This window comes from Zonotrichia albicollis, chromosome 1, assembly GCF_047830755.1.
Source record: "Zonotrichia albicollis isolate bZonAlb1 chromosome 1, bZonAlb1.hap1, whole genome shotgun sequence".
NCBI classification, from domain to species: Eukaryota; Metazoa; Chordata; class Aves; order Passeriformes; family Passerellidae; genus Zonotrichia; species Zonotrichia albicollis.
Window position 1 is genome coordinate 117,755,396 of NC_133819.1, and position 9,468 is coordinate 117,764,863.

Below are 9,468 nucleotides of genomic sequence, written 5' to 3' on the forward strand. Positions count from 1 at the left end.
ATCTTTGTGAAACCTAGTTATTGATTTTTCTTGAAATGTACATCAATATATTTTTATAGCCTGAAATTTATACTACGTATCAACATCTGTTTAGTCTTTTTCTACTTACTTCTACTCTTTTTTTTTCTATTCACCACTGAATCAGAACCAGATTCCAAGTACTATTGCTCTATTTTTGGTTACAGAGATGTGTCACATTTTATAGTCAGTAAAGAGCTCCCTATTTTCATTGACATTTTTCTACCTTTTTCCTTTTAAGTCATGCTGCTTGTAATCTTAGTGACAGATAACAAACCGTGCGATTTCAGTGTATATACAACAGGTAACAAAAGATATGGAAAGCAGTTTGCAGTTTCAAAGTCCAGTGGCCAACTGCAGATAATAATTATGAAGGAACAAGTACTTAAAAGGAGAGCAGGCAGTAAATGACAGACAGTGTGTCACTGTAATTCTGCTAGAGAGGCTCTTAGCTCACATCCTCAGTCTGGCAATTCAAAACTGATCAATTGGAAACTTGGAAGAGGAGATATTTCCATTCAGATTTATATTTTACCAATCATTAATCATGTGTCGTGTAGCTAACTAGGAAAAAGCAGCTGATTTTGTTCCAATTTAGATGTTTTGTGTAGAAACATTGAACACTGATTTCCTGAATTAGTATTCTTCCAGGGTGATAATATAATCGAAAATAATGCAATACTTAGCTTATATTAGATGTGTGGTAAAAAGAGCCACAGCCTCAAAAAACTGAGACCTTGCACAGACACAGAAATGTTTGTATTCAGAAATGAAAAGGAACTGGTAACTTTCCAAGCCACTGAAAAACTTCAAACAGCTAGCATTAAAAATAAGAATACTTTCCCACACTGAATATGAAGTATTTTCCAAAAATGCTCTAGATTTCTGTACAGTAATTTAAAGCCATGCAGTGGCTCTAATATTTTATCAATGTCCTACAATGCATCTGTGTACTTCAGTTTTGTATAAAAAGGGCAGGGGGAAAAGCATCAGAGAAGACTTCTTCACTAAAAAGAAGAGTTTGATATCAGACTTTTTTATTCTAGTGATTAGATTTTGTATTACAGCCTGCACCCTCCTGTTTAAGAATCTGAAGACAGGCATTTTCTGGTTTGTATTGAGACACAGGAGTCTTGAATATCTCTTCAGCTGCTTCCTAATGTTTGTTCCACAGGAAGGGAGTTAGTTGGTAGCACAATGTGCTTTGTTGTATCTGCATCAGCAAAGCAGATAAGCTCAGCCTCTCTTCATCTGGAAAAGGAACAGAGGAGTAGCACCAGGAGACTGTGCAATACTTCAGGATATTGTGAAGATTTCGGGCAACAAGACGACTTTCAGGTAAGCAGAAAAGGTCCTCTGCTGCTTACATTCCTGTGCTGCTTCCCAAACTGCTAATTTTGGCACTGAAAAACTGTCTTGGGTGTGCTAACATACATTTTAGTGCTGGGTATTCCCTTCATGCAGAAGATGGCTCTTCAGCAGCGGTTCACTGTGACACGTGTGGTTGGCATCATATGGAAGGGACCAGCAGGGCTTTTTCCTGAAAACCTGATGCTGAGATTTGGCTACTTATGTACTTTGATTACACCACAGTTCTTTCCACAGAGCCCTTATCACATAAAAGGGCAGGCTCCTCGTGAGTCCCGGCACGTTTCTTGCTTTGGCAGATCCCTCCTTAGAATTCAGGGAGGCAGAAGATACTTTTCAGGTCACAAGCATCATTTATTGCTTCTTGGGAGTTTTCCTGGACTGTCTACACTAGCACTTAGTAGAAGGCCTGCTGCAGTAGGACTGATGGCACTAAATCAAAGCACTGACAAAGCTTCTGAAGTACAATTCTTCTGTGTGCTTCCTGTGAGCACTTTCTCTCCTACCCTCTTTTACCAGCTCTGTTCAGGGCTGAACTTCTGGCACAGTCATTGACACACAGCTTTGTCAAGTTGCAATTTGCTTAGTAAAAGTGTGGAAATACAGGATTAAGAGCTTGTTTATCACAGAACTTGTTTGCTAGCACAGGGCATCAAAGCAAGTTGTTCTGTGGCAATGCTTTTTCAGTGTCACGGGGAAAGTGAAATCCGTGCCAGACAATGCAGTGCATCAAGCCCAGGAAGCTGCAGGCGTTTTTCCTGTAAACTTCTCCTTTCATAGTCCAAATTCCAGACACTGCAAAATCCCTGCAGTGTGGTGTTTCAAATGAGGTACAGCAAGAGTGGCAAAAAAGTGGGCACGCTCTGCTAATGAGGGCAAATTGTGCCAGCTCTTTACAAAGAATAGCGTATTTCCCCCCACATCAAACCTGAGAGATGTGGAAAGAGAGGAAAGAGAGCTATAGTGCTGTTTGTTCTTTTCTGCTCACTTCAGTCTGGCATCTTGTAGAGACCATGGATCATATCTGATCTTGCTCCCATTAAAAAAGGGCACTATTTGGTGTGGAAGTTGGATTGCCTAAGGGGGGAAACGGCACTAGTCAGATTCTCACCACACACCCAAACATGCTCTCAGATATTTCTGCTGGCTTTAACAGCAGTAGTACAATTGGCAACAATCAGTTTGTAGTCTTCATTAGGTTTAGGAGCCTGGCAGTTGTAAATTGTAATATTTTACAGCTACTATTTAGGGTATTTATATGCATTTTCAGACAGTGCTGCAGTGTAAGGAGAATATCCATTTGGGACTTTCCAGTTTATAACAAATTTTGTAGATTATATAGCATTCAACTACACCAGACATTTTTTCTAGTATTAGACATTTTTTCCTTAAGTACTTTCTGTGGTAACTTAATAAATCATTCCTCATATCCTCATGTTTAAATTATATTCCCATACACACTGCATCCATCAGAGTTGATGAGAGTGCAACAGTGCATGCTCTAACTTCCAAAGAGCTGACATCTCACACCCTCATTAGCAGGAATGTATCTAGAAGCTATAAATGCTTTCTAAAGATCCAAACAACACAGCTCCCTGTGACTTTTTCACTTCCTGCTTTCCTTCAGAAGCAGCTGAAAGAGGCACTCTGCACCTGCCTTCTCCTTGTGCTGACATCTGTTTTTAAATGAGAAAGGAGGCAATGAATGTTAAGCTGAAGGGACTGACTTTATTTATGATTGCAAAGATTCTCGGCTTGAAGAATGAGTTCAATTCCAGTGCCTTTCACCTTCCTTGCTACACAGAGAGACAAAGAGAGCATTCATAGACATAACACATGTGACATGGGCCAGTCTAATGGCATTAGAACAGTTCAGTGAAACATTAATGAATTTACAGTGATGACAGCACAGCAGTGCCAGGATCTAATCTGCTCTATGCTAAGTGGTTTTCATAAGTAACCTCAAACACAAAAAAACAGTGAGGACTAAATCTTTCCTTTTCTAACAAAATATAATCAACATTTTTTCTTTTTAAACCAGTGGCCATTCCCTTGGTGTTTCTCCAGTCTCAGGTTCTTCTCACCAAGCTCAGATAAGACTGCAGTTTTTCCAAGCACCTGATGGTTCAAATACATTTTTGCCCCTAATCTCCTGTGCTTCATGCTGCTTGCCTCAACATCTGCTTGGACTAAGATACAGAAAAAAACTTGCACAGAAAAAAAAAATATGTATGATCTTGTCTATAGCATTACACCTTTAATCCAAACTTATATTCACTTCCTTTTCTTCACCATTATACTTCCTTGCTGTCACATATCTGTGCTTACTTAAGTATTTGAGTGAGGTGGATATGTAAGGTGTTAAGTCAGATGTCAGCAAGGTTCTTGAGATGACGAAAGATGTGAGTGCTGGCTGTTTACACAAGCTTTTATCCTGCCTCACTGACATCAAAAGGTTATTGCCATTGACTTAAATTAGGATGGTGACAGAGACAGAAACCTCTGCTAGAATGCCCATTTCCAGAATCCTGAAGAGGAAGGAGTTGGGCATGAGGAGATAAATGTGTGTGGGAGCTTCTCTTCACAGTCTACCCAGGAGAGAGGTCATACTTCAACATCCACAAAATTATTCACAAGATTAGTAATTTCATTGTAGATATCCCCCTATAAGGAGAACTATGAGTCTGTACTTCAAGCAAAGCAAAGTAGTCCCAGTTTTCTGAAATTTCTGTGGTTGTAAATATATCCCATGACATTTCTCTGAAGAAACAGGCATTCTTCCAAATGCTATAAAGATATGTATTATAAATCACATTGTCCTTTCCAAGGAAAATGGGTAATGAAACAGACAAGGAAAGGGACAAAGAGGTAAATAAGTATCTGTGTTTTCAGGGATCTGCTAAATCCAACTGAAGCTGATTTCAGGGATGCTGGGGTGGGGAAACATGCAGTCTGCAGTGTTCATAAAGAATGGGTAAATAAAATGAAGCTTGCCTTCCCTTAGTGTAGTATCAGTAAAACCAAGCAGTGTGGGGTGCAGTGTAGACCAGCTAATAGATACCCAAAGGTCTGGAGAGACTGGTGTAGCACAGCAAGGACTGTGTGATCTGTACCCAAAACAGCAAGAGCAAAGGCAACTTTCATAGCAGGCAGAGTTCATTAGTAGAGCAGTAAGGTGCGAGACTGCACTCCAGATGCACTGGAGCAGTTTTCTTACAGAAAACATGACTCTAAGGACATTGCCATGAGAGAGGAACTACAGAAGCAAGGCAGAGCAGAAGTGCATCCACAGAGTTTTCTTTACTCCCCTGTCTGCTTGTCAATTGATTTCAGTGGAAGTTCTCATGTCAGCAGGGATTCCTGGGAGAAGACAAATCTATCCTCTTTCTATCAGAAATGCTTTGAGAATCAGATTCACAAAATGTATTATATAGGATTGATTGCCTTCATTAGCCTCATTTCAGTAATATTATTAGATATAAATCACAAGACAATTTCTTATGGAATTACATTCTTATTAATATCACAACATCTTCATACCCTCAGCAGTTATCATATTCATCTTGCATATGTTGGAAATCCCAATAAAATTAGCTAACTGGACACTAATAGCATGGCTGTGTCTTTCACTTTCCCATATGTTCTGTTATCTTGTATTTATTTTTAGTTGTCAATTTGTATTGCAGAGCACAGAATGCTTTTCTGGTCCTTACAATGTCTCATACATTAAAAATGCATTGAGAAGATATCACCTACCTCAATTTGCTTTAAAATGTCTTTTCTTCATAGCTACTGAAAATAAGACTCATGAATGTATTAATCCTAAACAGAGTAAGTGGTCTAGGCCAAAATTTACTAAAGGCAAAAGGATGATGTGGAAAAAAAAAGTATATCTTTCTTCTTATTCTTGATGTTCAAAACAATTCATTGTTGATAATAGTCATATCAATAAAAGGAACTTGGAGAGAAAATAAAATTACTTTGTCTAATTCAAACCTGGGGAGAAAATTATTTTTCCTAAACAATGAAAAAGCTGCTTTCCAAAGTGGTTTTATCTCTATGGAACTGGTACAGAAGTCATACTGTTACATACTCCTTCTTTCTCTTCAGTATGTGCAAGGCTGGGGGAGATATTTTTTCACACATATTCCCAGGCCTACTCTATTCCCTTTGTGCTTTGTGAGATCAGCACAAAAGGTCTAGAAAGTAGGCTGGAAAAATCAGCTGCAGCTTCTCCTTGAGAGAAGGGCTCCCCAGGTGCCCCAGTGCCAGCAGAGCCAGCTGTTCCCCACCAGCAGCTCGCTCCAGCAGGCTGACAGGCCAAGGTCGTCATGCTGACCGTGATCCATACCTGGGGAGGGGAAAGCCCAGCCCCTAGGGAATGCAGCTGGTGAGGAGCAGCAAAGCATCTCCCATCTCCCCCAGGATCAGGTGCCTAAAGGTCCCTGCTGTCTCCCTGGATGTCAGGATCCTACCTGCACTTACACCCTGCAGGTTTATAGGTGAACTCTTTCTAACAGAACGTATTAGCAGCAGAAGAGCATGACTGCGTGACTGTGATATGGGGCTTCCTACAGAGCTAACACTTTTTGGTCTATTATATAAGCAATAATTTCACAGAATGGCTGAGGTTGGAAAGCATCTCTAGAAACCAACTAGGCCAAACCCCCTGCTCAAAGCAGGGTCAACTTAAAGCAGATTTTCAAGGTCACGTCATATTGGGTTTTGAATATCTCCAAGGATGGAGAATCAACCACCTCTCTGGGAAAGCTGTGCCAGTGTTTAACCACTCTCACAGAAATAATTGGGTTTTTTATGTTTAAGTGGAAATTCCTGTGTTTCATTTGCTTCATTGACTCTTGTCGTGTCATTAGGAACCACTGAAAAGATCCTGCCTCCATCCTTTTCAATCACCTCCTCCAAGTATTTATTCACACTGATGAGATCCCCCTGAGCTTCCTTATCTCACGGCTCAATCACCCCAGTTATCTCACTATCTCAGCCTTTCCTGCTAGGGGAGACACTCCAGTTCCTTAACCATTTTCTTGGCCCTGCACTGGATTCTCTCCAGTAGCTCCACATCTCTCTTGTCTTGGACAGCCCAGAGCAGGACCCAGAACTCCAGGTGTGGACTCGACAGTACTGAGTAGAGGGCAGGATCACCTCCGTTGACCTGCTGGCAAATCTCTTCCTAATGAAGCCCAGAAGGTCCTTTGTATTATAGCTGCTTTTCAACTCATTGACCCCACAGCTTTTATGGGTACCTGCAGTTCTGTGCATTCCTTTGACTAGGTATTTCCCTTTCTTGACCTTCAAGAGGTTTTTGTCAGCATATTTCTCCAGTCACAAACATTTGGTATAGCAGCCACTCATTCCAATTTTCTATCATGTGTAAACTTGCTGAGGAAGCACTCTGTCCCACTGTCCAGCTATCTTATGAAGATGTTAAACACTTTTGGCCCCAATATCAATCTCCAGTGTACGCCTCTGTGTGGCTGATCAGGCCTTTCAGCCCAGCAGTTCAGGCAGTTTTCAGTCCAGCTCAGTCCTGTTATCTAATCTGTGCATCACTGGTTTACCAGGAAGGATGTTACAGCTGCCTTGATAAACTCAGGATAAAAACATACACAACATACAACTGATCTGTAGTTTCTTCTTGAAGAAAGAAATGACACTGGCTTTCTTCCAGCCCTCAAGACCCTTCCCTGATGGCAATTCAAGAAAAGTCTTGCAGTGACATTAGCTCCCTCAGCACTCATGGTTGCATACCATCAGATTGACTTGTGTTCATTCTAGCTGGGTAAGGGTCCCCTAATCTGGTCCTTCTCCAGCAATGGCAATTCTTGCTTATTTCAGATGTTTCCATATCTTTAAGGAAACAGGGAGATCCCAGAGATTCATGAAGTTTGGCTTTAACAGCAGAGATCAATGAGAAAAGAGCACTGAGTACACTGGTAATTCCTGTGTCCTCAGTCACCAGGTGGCCTGCCCTGTTTAGCAGCTGCCAGTTTAGCAGACTGGTTTTTCCCAGTCTGCCTTTTGTGGCTGATGTACCTGTAGAAACCTCTCTTTTTGCCCTTCATATCTCTAGCTAGATTCAACTCCAAGTAGGCTTAGACTTTACTAACCTGATCCCTGCATGTTCAGTCAGTGTCTCTATATTCCTCCCATACCACCTAACAACATCCACCTCTTGAATGTTTCTTTTTTACCTTTAAGCTTACTGTTCATCCATGCAGGCCTCCTCTCACCTCTGTTTCATTTCCTGCAGGTGAGGATTGACAGCTCTTGAGTCTGGAAGAGCTGATCCCTGAAAATCAGTCAGCCCTCCAGAACTCCTCCTCTCCTCTGCAAAAGGGTGTCACATGGGATTCTTCCAGGCAGGTCCCATTGTTTGCTTTCCTGATGTCCAGGGTTGCTAAATTGCTGTCTTCTCTCAGGATCCTGAGTTCCATCTGCTCCTGGCATTCACACTCAGGGGTCTGTGCTGGGGCCAGTTCTGTTCAGTATTTTTATTGATGACATAGATGGGGGTGTTGAGTCTTTCATCAGTAAATCTGCAGATGACACTAAGCTGGGAGCGTGTGTTGATCTGTTGGAAGGGTAGGAGGGCTCTGCAGAGGGACTTGGAATGGTTGGATGGATGGGCAGAGTCCAATAAGATGAAGTTTAACAAGTCCAGGTGCTGAGTCCTGCATTTTGGCACAAAACCCCCCGCACATTAGAGGCTGGGGACGGTGTGGCTGGACAGTGCCCAGACAGAAAGGGACCTGGGGTGCTGGTCAAGAGCTGGCTGAACATGAGCCAGCAGTGTGCCCTGGGGGCCAAGAAGGCCAAGGGCAGCCTGGCCTGCATCAGGAACAGTGTGCCCAGCAGGAGCAGGGAGGTCATTCTGCCCCTGTACTCGGCACTGGTGAGGCCACACCTTGAGTGCTGTGTCCAGCTCTGGGCCCTCAGTTTGGGAAGGACATTGAGAGGCTTGAGCACATCCAGAGGAGGCAACGAGGCTGGTGAGGGGCTTGGAACACAAACCCTGTGAGGAATGACTGAGGGAGCTGGGGGTGTTTAGCCTGGAGAAAAGGAGACTCAGAGGTGACCTTGTCACTCTCTATAACTCCCTGAAAGGTGTTGTAGTCAAGTGGGGGTCAGTCTCTTTCTCCAGGCAGAAACTGACAGAACCAGAGGACACAGTCTTAAGCTGGGTCAAGGGAAATACAGGTTGGATACTAGGAAAAAGATTTTACAGATAGGGTGATAAAGTTCTGGAATGGTCTGCCCAGGGAGGTGGTGGAGTCACCATGCCTGGATGTGTTTAAAAAAAGACTGGATGTGGCACTGGGTGCCATGGTTTAGTTGAGGTATTAGGGCATGTGTTGGACTCAATCATCTTGAAGGTCTCTTCCAACCCAGTGATTCTGTGATTCTCAACCAGTTCATCTCTCTTTGTGAAAATCAGATACTGAAGAGCATCTCTTCTCTTCACCTTCTGTCAGCTGCATCAGAATTATTATTATTATTATTGTTGTTGTTGTTGTTGTTAACTTTGTAATCCTATTTTTGCATTATTGTCCATCAGTGCACTCTAGAGGTCTCTTGGATTGCTCTTTCTAGCTGTATCCAGGCATTGCAGCACTCCAGCTGTGAGAGAGTAATTTGCTTCTTAATCAGAGATTTCAAAAATCAGGCTTCATCTGCTGAAGAATTCAAAGGTGAGAATTTTCCTTTTTCTTATTTCTTTTCCAAACAATTGGCAACAAATAGAAAGCCCATTTCTCAGTACCATTGCAAAGCACATGTGTTATGGTCAAATATATCATGTGCTACTGTTGATTTTGTAACAAAGAATTGTTTCTATGAAAAGGTGCTTATCAAAATTAAATAGAATCAATAAATAGCTTGCTAATATTTTTGTGTGAGCCAGTTTTTAAATGGGTCACATTGTTCTTTTCTTTGTTGGCAACCTAAAATAGAAGTTATTATATCAACAGTGGTTTGCACATAATAAAACGCTATCTGAAATTTAGTTTGGTAATGTTTTCACTTGAAAATTAGGGCTCAAGTAATATTGTTATTGTAAATTAT

The 9,468-nt window shown here is 41.7% G+C and overlaps 1 long non-coding RNA gene across 2 annotated transcripts in view; it reads left to right on the forward strand.

The window, feature by feature from the left end:
• The first annotated feature begins 991 nt into the window (after nt 1-991).
• Nucleotides 992-9,468, forward strand: part of LOC141730843 (uncharacterized) — a 28,752-nt gene continuing 20,275 nt past the window's right edge. Inside the window, exons 1-2 of one of the 2 annotated variants that reach the window (XR_012582576.1) lie at nt 992-1,356; nt 7,658-9,095. This is a non-coding gene — a long non-coding RNA (uncharacterized LOC141730843). The remainder of the gene's footprint in view (nt 1,357-7,657; nt 9,096-9,468) is intronic. The other variant, XR_012582575.1, reaches the window with a different exon arrangement.